Source organism: Notothenia coriiceps, unplaced genomic scaffold (assembly GCF_000735185.1).
Source record: "Notothenia coriiceps isolate Sejong01 unplaced genomic scaffold, NC01 NC01_scaffold00020049, whole genome shotgun sequence".
In the NCBI taxonomy this organism is placed as follows: Eukaryota; Metazoa; Chordata; class Actinopteri; order Perciformes; family Nototheniidae; genus Notothenia; species Notothenia coriiceps.
The window spans coordinates 2,062-15,383 of record NW_011352750.1 but is presented as its reverse complement, the minus strand read 5'-3'; the positions used below and the strand labels follow the sequence as shown (position 1 = coordinate 15,383).

General features: G+C 39.0%; 1 long non-coding RNA gene across 1 annotated transcript; it reads left to right on the top strand.

Moving 5' to 3' along the window:
- Positions 1 to 2,148: 2,148 nt before the first annotated feature.
- Positions 2,149 to 10,730, top strand: LOC104952448 (uncharacterized). Its single transcript, XR_799112.1, has 4 exons — positions 2,149 to 2,283; positions 3,322 to 3,418; positions 6,711 to 6,849; positions 6,925 to 10,730. It is a non-coding gene; the product is annotated as an uncharacterized lncRNA (long non-coding RNA).
- The last annotated feature ends 2,592 nt before the right edge of the window (positions 10,731 to 13,322 follow it).

The window sequence follows — 13,322 nt, the reverse complement described above, 5'->3', positions numbered from 1 at the left end:
CTATGGCCAAGACCAAAGAGCTGTCAAAGGACACCAGAAACTAAATTGCAGACCTGCACCAGGCTGGGAAGATTGAATCTGCAATAGGTAAGCAGCTTGGTGTGAAGAAATCAACTGTGGGAGCAATTATTAGAAAATGGAAGACATACAAGACCACTGATAATCTCCCTCGATCTGGGGCTCCACGCAAGATCTCACCCCGTGGGGTCAAAATGATCACAAGAGCGGTGAGCAAAAATCCCAGAACCACACGGGGGGACCGACCTAGTCAATGACCTGCAGAGAGCTGGGACCAAAGTAACAATACCATCAGTAACACACTACGCCGCCAGGGACTCAAATCCTGCAGTGCCAGACGTGTCCCCCTGCTTAAGCCAGTACATGTCCAGGCCCGTCTGAAGTTTGCTAGAGAGCATTTAGATGATCCAGAAGAGGATTGGGAGAATGTCATATGGTCAGATGAAACCAAAATATAACTTTTTGGTAAAAACTCAACTAGATGTGTTTGGAGGAGAAAGAATGCTGAGTTGCATCCAAGGAACACCATACCTACTGTGAAACATGGGGGTGGAAACATCATGCTTTGGGGCTGTTTTTCTGCAAAGGGAGCAGGGCGACTGATCCGTGTAAAGGAAAGAATGAATGGGGCCATGTATCGTGAGATTTTGAGTGACAACCTCCTTCCATCAGCAAGGGCATTGAAGATGAAACGTGGCTGGGTCTTTCAGCATGACAATGATCCCAAACACACCGCCCGGGCAACGAAGGAGTGGCTTCGTAAGAAGCATTTCAAGGTCCTGGAGTGGCCTAGCCAGTCTCCAGATCTCAACCCCATAGAAAATCTTTGGAGGGAGTTGAAAGTCCATGTTGCCCAGCGACAGCCCCAAAACATCACTGCTCTAGAGGAGATCTGCATGGAGGAATGGGCCAAAATACCAGCAACAATGTGATTTTCTGGATTTTTTTTCTTCTCATTTTTTCTCTCATAGTTGAGGTATACCTAGTATGGAAATTACAGAACTTGCACAATTGGTGGCTGACTAAATACTTTTTTTGCCCCATTGTACTTTATTTCCTGCAACATTTGACTTCTACTCCACTATTTATTTACAGCGTCATTGATCATTTTGAGAAGTCAAAAATACTATGACAGCTTTAATGAGAATGGACTTTGCAAATTAAGATGTTTGCATACAAAGATTTGATAAAATATGATCTGTAAAAAACAGTTAATACAAAAAACATATTGTTTTTTGTGCATTGAGTACTTTAATACAATAACATTTTTCTGATTATACTTACAATTACTGATGTAACATTTTCAATCCAGGAGAGTACTTTTACAGTGTTGTATTAGTACCTCTACTCGGTAAAGGATCAGAATACTTCTTGCACCACTGCTTGAACTAAGACTAGGATAGCTCGTTCCCGTTAAACAAAGTTGAGCCTTATACTTTGTTCCTCTGTACAACTCTTTTGTTGCCATAATGTATTTAAAGGTTGTTAAAGGAAGGCATGTTGTGTCCGCAATAAGGGAGCGTGCCACATTTCTTTTATTTAAAACGATCAAACTTGGCATTTAATGTGCAATGTACAGTTAGCCCTGTCTCACTTAATGTAAGACTCATCGTGTGGCACTGTATTTCATGTGTAGTCAAATAGACCCATTTGAGCTTTTAGATGAGAAAACTGAAGCCCATAGTAGTCCACAGCCTCTTTTTCGCAATGGTTTGGCAATAATGTGATTTGCCTACATACTGTATATCTTTGCAAATAAGATGCACCCCCAACGAGATCTGATTTGCTTATGCTTCCTCTGATGTGTTGCACAAATGACAACTGGCAGTTTTCTGAAAATCGTCGACAAGTATGTTACTGTCCTGTACAAGGTCCACTGTGTTAGTTATGACCATAATACACATTTACTAAAGTGAGTACAAGTACAATACACACACAGGGATGTGTCTTTATGTACCACTAGTTTAAAGAGGTATCAGCAGTTCACTCAAACCATTATACAGTTCTAACATTTTTATTGAGTAGATATTATTATAATACTTTGATGGACACTATTGTTTAAGCCCCAATATAAATGGTATCAACGTTCGACTGATGATTGTAGTTTGCATGTTTTTCCTGTGTACAGTTGCCTTAGTAACACAGTGTTGTTGTTTTGCAGGTAACCCAGTGTCTGCAGTGGTGACATGTAACCTGTTTGTGATTCCTGCTCTGAGGAAGATGCAAGGCATTCTGGATCCTAGACCTACAATAATTAAAGCTAGGGTAATGCACACACACACACACACTCACACTCACACTCACACATGACACACACACACACTCTTAATTATATTAATATAAATAAGAGTGTAGCGTTTCCGCCAGGGGGGCGTCTTGCCGTCATTTGACGGCCTTATTCAGCTCGGGACGCCCTGAACGTGAGCCGAGGGCGTCCGAAAATATTAATAATTCGAGAGAAGATCGAGAGTTTTTATCACTTGAAAAGGAAACAGGACAAGGACATCCCTCTGTTGGAGGGGCAAAGGAGTATGGTGGGATTCTTTTCGGAGTATTGAAGATCGTTTCCCCGACATCGACGGTGCCTGCTACAGGACAACACGGAACGTGCGCGATTTGGACGCGATGAGCGGGGGGGGTTTTAGTGGAGCACGTGCGTGAGCTGTGAGCACCAGAGCGCAGCGGCGAAACTGAGGCTCCGTGGTAAACTGTGGTAACATGAAGAGCCGTTTGGGAGCCGAAACAGCCGGCGCTTTAAGAGAGCCGAGCCAAATGATCCAGCTCACTAACGTAAAAAGACAGTATCTATAAGGGACGGCACAAGTCAAAATTCAAACCCCCCGCTCTCGGGGTGGACGCCCTCTCAGCCCTGGTCTGGCGGAAACACTGTATTAATAAGAATAATTATATTAATGCTGAAAATCAAAGTATTGTGCCAAATATACAGTGCAATACAGTAATGATGTCCATAGTGGTGTGATTATTGCACAGTTTAGTAATTGCACTTTTTAAAGCCGAAGTATAGTCAGTATTCGAAAGTTTCATAAATGCTTATCACCTTATTATGTGACATTCAGTCTCTGAAAACCTTCTGTCCAAAATGAAAATGCATCTCGGAACCCATTGGCCAACGCTAGCCAGCCAAAGCCTTTAACAGTAACCTACAAAATGTATACAATGTGATACACTTGCAAGCACTGTTGTTGGACAACAATGTTTTCATTTGATTCAAACCCTCATTTGTGCTCTTGGTCCACATCAAATCTGTATGAAATATGTTAACATTATGTTTGTGTATTTCAGCTCTCCTGTGATGTGAAGCTGGATCCCAGACCAGAGTACCACCGCTGTATTCTGACCTGGCACCACCAGGAGCCCCTACCCTGGGCACAGAGCACAGGTGGGCAAAGGACACACTCACGCAGATACCCATATGCACACATATACACACAGCCATATCATCAGGTGTACCAAACCCAACACTGTGGGATGTGTATCATTTTATGATACATATCCTTCTAAGGGCTGGCCAATATATACATTTCTTAATACTTTGAGACTCGATATTGTCTTAGAGTTCAGAGATAGTAAGATTGCGTAAATGTGTTTTACATTACATTGCATTACAGCAGAGCGATATCATTTTGCGATTTTACCAGACTGTTTTACCCGTTTCCTGTTTTTCCTTTCGCCACTTAGCCTTTATAAGAACATTACTGAAAGTGTAAATGTCTTACAATATCATGGCGATAGCGACGTATTTGGTTAAAAAAATATTTATATTTTATATATCACCCAGCCCTAATAGGATGTTAGCCGACCCTAAGTTAGCATCGGAAGACCTCCCTCGTCCAAAAGCAATGGTATTTTCCCTTTCTCTCTGGATTTTGGAATATTGCAGAAAATAAACTCTGTGGTAAACACATTTATGATACCTACACTTTTTGTTCAACAGGATAATTCCTTCATAACATCGTTAACACCACTTTTATGGTTTATGGAGAGTTAATGCAATCACCATAAGTAGAAGCTAACAGCTATAGGCTGAACCAAGGATGGGCAAATGGTGGTCCGGGGGCCCTCAGATTAATTTATAAACAACGTAATTAATTAAAAATAATAAAATTTATTTTATTAATTTATTTTTTACGTCGCGAGCTGCGTACATGATTTCGTTCGGCAGCCAAATACCGCGAAATAATCTGTGACGCGTTGTGTATTGTGTTTGTTTCCCGGGGAAACACTCACAAGGAACACCGGCTGTTGTTATGCCTGCTGTGACGTCAAGTTACCGTTTGTAATTATGCCGTTACAAGCTTAAAAGCTGTATTTATCATCTGAATTTGGCGAAACAAGTTTAATACTCTGAAAGCCAAGACTTTGTTTATTTGAAATCAAATGAAAACAAATTGTCACGGACCCTTCTGTGTTATCTATGATTACTATACACTTTTCATTCATAATTTCAGCGGGAGGGAGGGGGAGTGGCGCTGAGGAACAGCACAGAGTTGACAGGTGTCTGTGTTAACACTCCCCTTATTGTGTGTCAGCAGAGGCAGGCTACAAGGGTCTTAGGTTCAAGTTAGACAACTAATGTCTGTTTATGTCATCTTAATGGTTAATCTTGATGCACACACATTTTTCGTGCTTTCCAATAGTTTAAAATAGTTGTATTCCACTGTTAAATAACCTGTTCAATACAANCCTTCCTTCGCATCATTTGTGTTGCAAGAAGACAACAGTGGCATAGCAGATTGAAAAAGTACAGATCAAACACACTCAGCTTTGGCCCGTTTTTTCTAAAAAGGAAATTGGATTTGAGTTGGGTGACGTAACTCTGGAATATAAACGTAACTTTGGTTTGAAAGACCAATGAGAAGGCCACTTTTGTGGTGGGATTGAACTAACTTTTGATTAGGCTAGTCCTGTAATTTGGAGATAATCTCTGTATCAAAGAGGCACCCTGCTGGATTTGAACCACGATCTGCCTGTTACCGGGAGACCAGGCCTTTACCACTAAGCCACAGCGCCTTTTGTACTATTACTACCTCCTTACTTTGAAACTCACTTCTTTCTCTTTTATCTCTAGCCCTGTTCTTTCAGGCTGTGAAATAATGTATTCATAACGTCCAATAACAATATGTTGATCTGTATGTTGCATCCTGTCACGGTCAAGTATTAGAGGGGAATCGCCTCACTCTCACGCTTGTACGCCCAACCATAACCTATACCCCCTAATTCGGAGGCTGCGATAATCAACGAGATACCCTTCTTCCTGTAACAACAGAGGCCACCGCTGGAATTTGGCCCAGGATCTCCTGTTTACAAGACAGCCGCGCCTTCGAGACCCCGCTAGCTACGCGCCTCACACCTCTGCGCTCTTTCTTCTTCTCTCTCTGAATCTCCCCGAGTTTTGTGGACCAAAGCAATAACAAAGGCATATGACCATATTACCCCGTGATGTCCATGCATATGGCTTGTGTGCATCATCAATATTCTGGCCCCCCCTTGGAGGATTATGGAAATGACCTCAAATGCTCCACTGAAACACACCTTTCGGGTCTGCTTCCTCAGTAAGTGGTAAGCCAGATCATGATTCCTTTTGAATGCAGGTTAAAGTTCTACTCTCAGGTGACGGCTTGACTCACACCCTCGGCATCACTCTGGCAGGTTACCTGCTCTTATAAGTACCCGCGCGCCTGACCGACTGCACCACTTGGAGCACAAAAATATCAATGATATCATAAAATAGCCATTACTCTGGAATTTTTCTAACAATGTATCTGTTATATCCCCCAAACACTCTCCCTCTGCTCTATTTGTAATTATTGTAAGTCTGATACGTCACTAGATCTCCTAGTTTACTCGCGAGCTGCGTACCGATATCATATGTAATTTTTAATCTAATGCACGACGCATTTTCTCAGTTTTCGTGCTTTCCAATAGTTTAAAATAGTTGTATTCCACTGTTAAATAACCTGTTCAATACAAACATGCCACTTGTAAACATTAAATAACATTTCTGTGAACTGATATTTGTTTAGTGAGCTTCTTAGAGGGTGTTCCCTGAAAGATTGTAAAATGTCAATGAAGATGTCAGACTTAGTATATTTGTTAATAATGTGTGTGTGTTAATAATGTGTGTGTGTGTGTGTGTGTGTGTGTGTGTGTGTGTGTGTGTGTGTGTGTGTGTGTGTGTGTGTGTGTGTGTGTGTGTGTGTGTGTGTGTGTGTGTGTGTGTTCGTGTGCGAGAGATAGAGAGAGTGTGTGTGTGTGTGTCTGTGTGCGTCTGTGTGTGAGAGAGTAAGAGTGTGAATGTGTGCGTGTGTGTGTGTGTGTGTGTGTGTGTGTGTGTGTGTGTGTGTGTGTGTGTGTGTGTGTGTGTGTGTGTGTGTGTGTGTGTGTGTGTGTGTGTGTGTGTGTGTGTCCGGCCCCCACCACCATCCAAGTTGCCCATCCCTGGGCTAAGCTAACTGCCTTACAATGGCATGACTTCACGTCACCATCGCTAAGCTAAGGGTGGCTAACTCATCAGCTTGTGTTAACCACAGATCATATTGCAGGCATCCAACCAAAAACACAACACACAAGGGAACCTGAAAGTGCTAACTAATTTCTAGGTTAAATGACTCATTCCTGCACCACTCTTTCCTACATTCAGTCTCACATATAATCCTCCTCTCCGTCTCCAGGCAACCAGGTATCCAGCAGGCTAATGTCCATGCGTAGCGCCAACGGTCTGCTGATGTTACCTCCCAAAACAGAGCAGTATGTGGAGCTGCATAAGGGAGAGGTCGTCGACGTCATGGTCATCGGACGGCTATGATGCAGGTACGATATACTAGCATTATATTAGCATGTTAGGAACGTTCATCCAACTGTAACGCCAGCAAATGTCCTCCCCAGACTTCTATGTCACTCGCTACCGATTACCATGGCAGTGCCAGGACTTCCTGTCAGGACAGGAAACGGGCGGGGGCAGGAAGTGATGCATGTCTACCTGGTCGCCATTAGCTGTGATGTCATATGCAACAGCCAATCGGAGCCAGCGGAGGCTGAAACCTCATTGGTCTGCTCTGAGGAGATCACTGTTCAATGGAGAGAAAAAATATATATATAAAATACGAGATTTATTCTGTAATATTATTATCCTGATGATAATGATTATTAATATTGTTAATTAATATTCTATTTATTATTATTATTATTATTATCATGGTTCTGATTGAATATTATCATCTTAGTAGTAATCATCCCCTCTTCTCTCCTTTTCATTTGCTTTGTGCGTTGGATATTTTTCCCTCGTAGATATAGAGACGTAGAGACTCCTTCCTCCACCTCCTTCTTTTCCTTTTCTCTCACCCTCTTTTCTTTTCTAGAACACCATATTGAAACCCCCTCCCTGCAGTATCACTACGCCTCCCCCGACCTACACTATTGACAGAAATATGAGCGTATAAAGACATCTTTTTTTGAAGCTGCTGATATAGTTTGTGCCAGTACAGTATATATATATAACATTATTTTTGCCAACAAATACAATGATAACTTGTTTTTAATTTTGTTTTAATCATACTGAGACATTAAAACTTTTCATGACTCACAGAAACGATCAAAAAGAAATATGACTTCACTGATCTTCTGTCATAGGTCAGGTGAGCCACATACAGTATAAAGTATTAGTCTAACCTTACCACTTGTGGTGTTTGATTTACACAACATCATAGTTGACACCACAAAACTGCAGTAAAAAATATAAAAACTTTGTGGTATTTGCATCTCTACAACTATTGGAGGATATTGTTGTGAAATTCTATGTTTTTCTATTATCAACAAATCACATCAAAATGACCAGAATTGTCATATTTCTAGTCATTATGCTAAGCTAATGCTAACCAGCTGCTGGCTTTAACTTCATATTAATAAACACAGATGAGAGAGCAGAACGCTTCATATTTTTTTATTACTCTCGTTATTTTACTTTGGTCGTATTTACCAAAATGTATAACAATTTTTTTTTAAAGGGACAGAATAGTGCATTTACAAAAACAGCTTGGCACTTATAATAATAATAATAATGTTATATTTATAGATTGCTTTTTAAGGTGCTCTGAGAGACTTTACACATACAAGTCAAAATTCATAAAACAAACAAAATGTACCATAATAGTTATTTACATGCTACTCTAGAATTTGAGCAAACATGACATGTTGGGGACTTCTTTTTTGCCATGGAGAATTCAAATATGTATCATATCTGTGTGATTGAGTCAAAATGAACCATAGACCATGTGTTCAAGGTGAAAACAAATGGACTTCACTTGTTCAAAAGTGTGACTCAGCGATGTGTTTTTTGTCGATTTTGGACAAAAAGGAGCTCCATGGCAGGAAGAATATATTATGGGTTTGATGCACACATGATATTCCACCATAGGATTCATTTATAACTGGTTTGGGACTTTTCATGTGATTTGTTGACTACAGAGAAAAATATGTCCTTTTTAAGTATAGCCAAAGATGAATGAATATGTGCCGGTTAGTCTCAAAGGCTGGCTTCTGTTTGGCCAATCAGCCGCCTCCATCTTTTTCAAACCACAACAACATGAGTGAAAGTGCTGCTTGAGTGAGTTGTGATAGACCGTTTTCCCAACTCAGAGAAAACTCCGACCCGACATCACCTGAAAGCAGGGTGTCGCGTTCAGGTGCTCGGAAACTACACAACTAGTGTTTTTCCTACCACAACTGTGTTAAGGTGCTCGTTAAAGTCAAAATAATCCAAACAGTTTAACGCTGTCTCTCAATATACTGTACATAGTCTGAGCATCACTGAGAAATAAAGAAAACATGTTTGATATTTAGCCCACAATCAAAGTTTACTATTAGCTTGAGCCAGTTAGCTGCTGTATCCTGCTGATCAAACACTTCAATGGTTTACCAATTAACAAGGACCGTTCAAATGCATCATATGCAAACTGTGAGTCCCAAGCATTCACCTATGCACCATACCTTAACTCCTCTAGCTCTCCTGATTCTTCCTATCAGTGCAACACAAATACACAAGGTCAAAGGTAAAATGCTGCATTCAGGTCATATTGGAATAACAGTACAAAATGATGGTACTTATTTTAATTTATTTTTCCACTTAAAGTGGTCAAACATTTAAAAAAAAAAGAAGCTAGTCCTATGTCTTTCCTAAACACTTTTCTTTGATCTTTCATGGGGTTAAGGAAAAGACAATGTTCCTAAGAGGGTGGGAAAACTACAAAATGTTTCTATATATGGACTAGCAACGCATCTAGATACCTCACCGTTTTTATCATATTTTTTCAAGCAGGCTTTTAAACGCGGCCGAAAGAGAAATATATCACTTCATTACAACGTTTAAACTCCAATTTAAAAAAAAAAAAAAAAAAAAAAACCCTCACTTTTTAGTTTAACTTGACAAACTTAAAAACATAGGTATTTTACAACTTAAATGATCTGTGTTTGTCGGTCAATATTGGTTGTTTCTGATTGGTCGAATGGTGCCATACCTTACAGTAAATGTTGCAACCACAAGGAATTGTGAGTTAGTTTTCTCTCATTTCGCAAAGGATTGTTCAGCGTATCCTAAGCTAAAAATATATATTTTGGGAAGCATTGAAGCTCCTTTGCTATAGAGAATTCAAACGGCTCTTATCATTGCTGCCACTGAGGTTCTTCCGGGTTATTAGGAACCTTCCTAAGAGAAAGAGTGTATTAAACCGCAACCCAAGATGTTTTCCTAGATGCCTCTGATGATCTTCAGTAACCCCAAAAGATATGACGTCAAGATCAGAAGCTTCTATATTTCCTGTGTGAACTGAATGCAGCACCATAGAGAACTCCTGAGCTTTGACCCCTCTCTCTTGATAGGCTGATGCAGTCTTCCTCCACCCCTCCCCCCTGTCCTTCCTAACATCTCATCTTCCTTTTTTTCTTCCCTCCTTCTCTCACTTGCATGCCAATAAAAAGGGGGCGTGTCCTCCTCTTTAGGCAGGTGTCATTTCAGGCGTGAGACGGGGGGGCAGCACCTGGGCACGACTTCTGATCTGACTAAATGTTACAGTTCTTTATGTGACAAGTGGTGCGAAAAAAATAAATAATCAAAGTCCAGACTCTGGTATCACACTGTCTTCTCATTTATTCCTCTAGCTCAGATATCAGAAAATTCCCAGTTACCTCAAATGCACCATATGTCAATCAGTGGCTCATGCTGGGTTCATGTCGTATAAGAAAAAACGGAAGAACAGGGTGACTTATTTTGCAAATTCATACAGTGGTAGACCACATCAAATTTAAATAAAAGAAGTTTTAAATTGATATTATGTTTTTTCGGCAGCTGATATTTAAAAATAAACCCATTATTACACGAACGCAGCATCAGAACAAGTCCTGACACCTGCCCAAGGAGGATGAATCGAACCCAGATAGATTCATTTGAGTAAGAAGATTCATTTGAGTAAGAAGAAGCAGGTTTTTGTTAAACTGCCTTTGTACTGAGTGATTGGTAACACTGGACTGAACTCAGTGTCACACTGCACACTCTATAAACTATGACCAGCACTTGTACTGAAGCAATGACACAGCATTCTATTACTACTGTATACAAATTATGAAGAGGATGTTTTTTTCTGTAATGATATTATTGAAACTGAAGATGAATTAATAAAAATAATCCTGATTATTCTGTACCTCTTGTCTGGGAAAGTTGTCTTTTTTCTTCTTCTTCTTCTTATTATTATTATTACAAAAATAAATATTTAAGTCTTTTTCTTTTTGAGTGTTGAGGAAAAGCTTTAATACAAGGTGTAAATATTTGTTTATTTTGCAGTTATTTCAGATCTTTAATAGGCATTTTGTGTTTCTAACTAACTGCTGATAATTAGGATATAACCTTCTACACAAGGTCCAAAAAGGATTGTGATTTGATTCCATCATACAAACAAACACGGTCGCAATTATTGAGTAGAATGATATATTTGCAATATGTTTTTGGTCTTTTTCATAATTTTGCAACAATTTAGAAGTGTAGTTCCCACATTCAAATGAAAACACTCCAAATAAATAAACTTTTTTTTTCAAATCAAAGAACAAGCTAAAGTCCATGAGATTAAATAGGTATTTATTGCTTTGGAATTTTTTTATTACCAATTTTGAAAGAAATCTTTGTTTTTCTTTCAATCATTTGTGTACTTGCTGGTAATTCATTCATTTTTTTTTCTGATTTTGTAAATTGCTGTGAATATAATCTTCACTTCATTTAAAAATGAAATGTAAATCTCTTTCCAAATTCATAACATAGGTTGTATTTGAACAGGCCAATGTCTGTCCTCTTTAAAAATGGGTTTCGTGTTCATTACACCCTACTTATGTCTCTAACAACCTATATTGAATAATTGAACATTGATTGTATATTCTGTAGATTCCCTTCTCTAAACACTCAATATACCATGGCCTATTCTTCTGCAGACATAACAACAAAGCCTAGGTTAAGTGTTTCGTTATCATTACGTATTCATATGCAGATCAGTATTTCAGGTTAGCTCAACTTTATGATCTAATCTCATGGACATATGATCCAGTGAATACCGACATTTTGAAAACTATATATACATTTGTATTTGTTGTAAATGCTGTGTAAAATGCATTTTCATGAAATTAGGGAGTAGTTAGGTCAAACAAAACATCTATCGGCAGTCAGTAGGCTACTGTGCACATATCCTTGCATGAGGGTATACTCAATTAAACATTCATAAAGATGTAATGTAACCTAAAAGCAATATTCATTATTCATTCATGCTATTCATTTCAGTTGCTTTTTTTGTTGGTTTATGCTCACGTTAGTTGTTAATCTTGGTCAATTATTAATACTAAATAATCAGTAGTAATATTTCCAAAGTAGTTTTCACATGATATATCCCACCAATGTAGCAACGTGTTTGATTGGTTTAGACAATATTCCTCTCATCGCTGTGTCCAATCAGCATCATTGTTTTACGTAGTTGGAATGTTGTCTCCTCCCCCTTTTGGAGTTGGGAATGACAGTGAGAAGGAGGAGAGAAGGTACTATCGCTGCAGCACAACAAGCAACCAGTATGTTAGAGTGAAACTGTGGTGCAGAACAATAAAACCCGAACTAACGAAGGTTGCAATAAAAACTAACAATTTTTAACGACTTCCCCTTTGGATATAGCAGCTAAAGAAGAACGTGGACGGCTCAGAAACACAGTGAGTATTGCAGTGTTTTCTGTCTGAGGCGGCTTTGTTATCAACAGGTGCTGCAGGAAGCAGCAGGCTAGCTAGTTAGCTGCTAACATTAGCACGATAAAGTTAAATAATATAAACCAGCCACTTACTAAATAAAGTTATTATTTTTAGAGTGTTTAGTCTCTAAACTGATGACAAAGGATAGTACCAACTAAATAAACTACATTTCTACAGAAAATGAAGCTTTTTATTAGCCCATGTCTCAGCTACTTCTGGGGTACTCTGATAGTGAAACTGGCTAACCAAAACACTCATTTTACGTTGCTCGCTTAACTAGCAGCCACAACGCCCTGTCAAACACAATAAGTAACCTTCATTTATAATGTTATACCAAATAACTTTACATTTAATTTTTCAGAATTATAACAACAGCGTTTATCCTTCCTAGGTTAAAGTGAAGTTAACGGACAATTTTAATAACGTAGCCTTGGCTAATGTTAATTGTCATAACGTTACGTTTCGCCACACTTTCTGTACACCTACTACAGTTACGTTGCTATCGTGGTATGCTAGTTTTCTTGAAAAAAGTAACCAATTCCTGCCTGATGTATAAAGTCTGTGCCAGGACAAGCAGAAGCTACAAATAATAAAATGTTTTCTGGTTATCAACAGAGGTGGGAGAAGTACTCAGATGTTGTACTTAAGTAAAAGTACCAGAGTGAATACAGACTCTGTTAAAAGTAAAAGTCCTGCATGCAAAATGTTACCTAAGTAAAAAGTACAAAAGTATTGGCATCACAATAGTAAAAGTAGTCATTGTGCAGATTGGTCCATTTCAGAATAATATATATGATATGTTTTATAATGATTGATCATGAAAGTGTTCTCAAAGCTGGTAAAGGTGCAGCTAGTTTGAAGGACTTTGTATACTGCAGGGTAGCTTGTGAATTTACTCCAGGTGGAACTAAAGTCTGATTTAAGTGTTAGAAAATTACACTTTTTAACTCTGAATTGTAGTGGAGTAGAAGTACAAAGTAGAACAAAATGTAAATACTTCAGTAAAGTACAAATCTCTC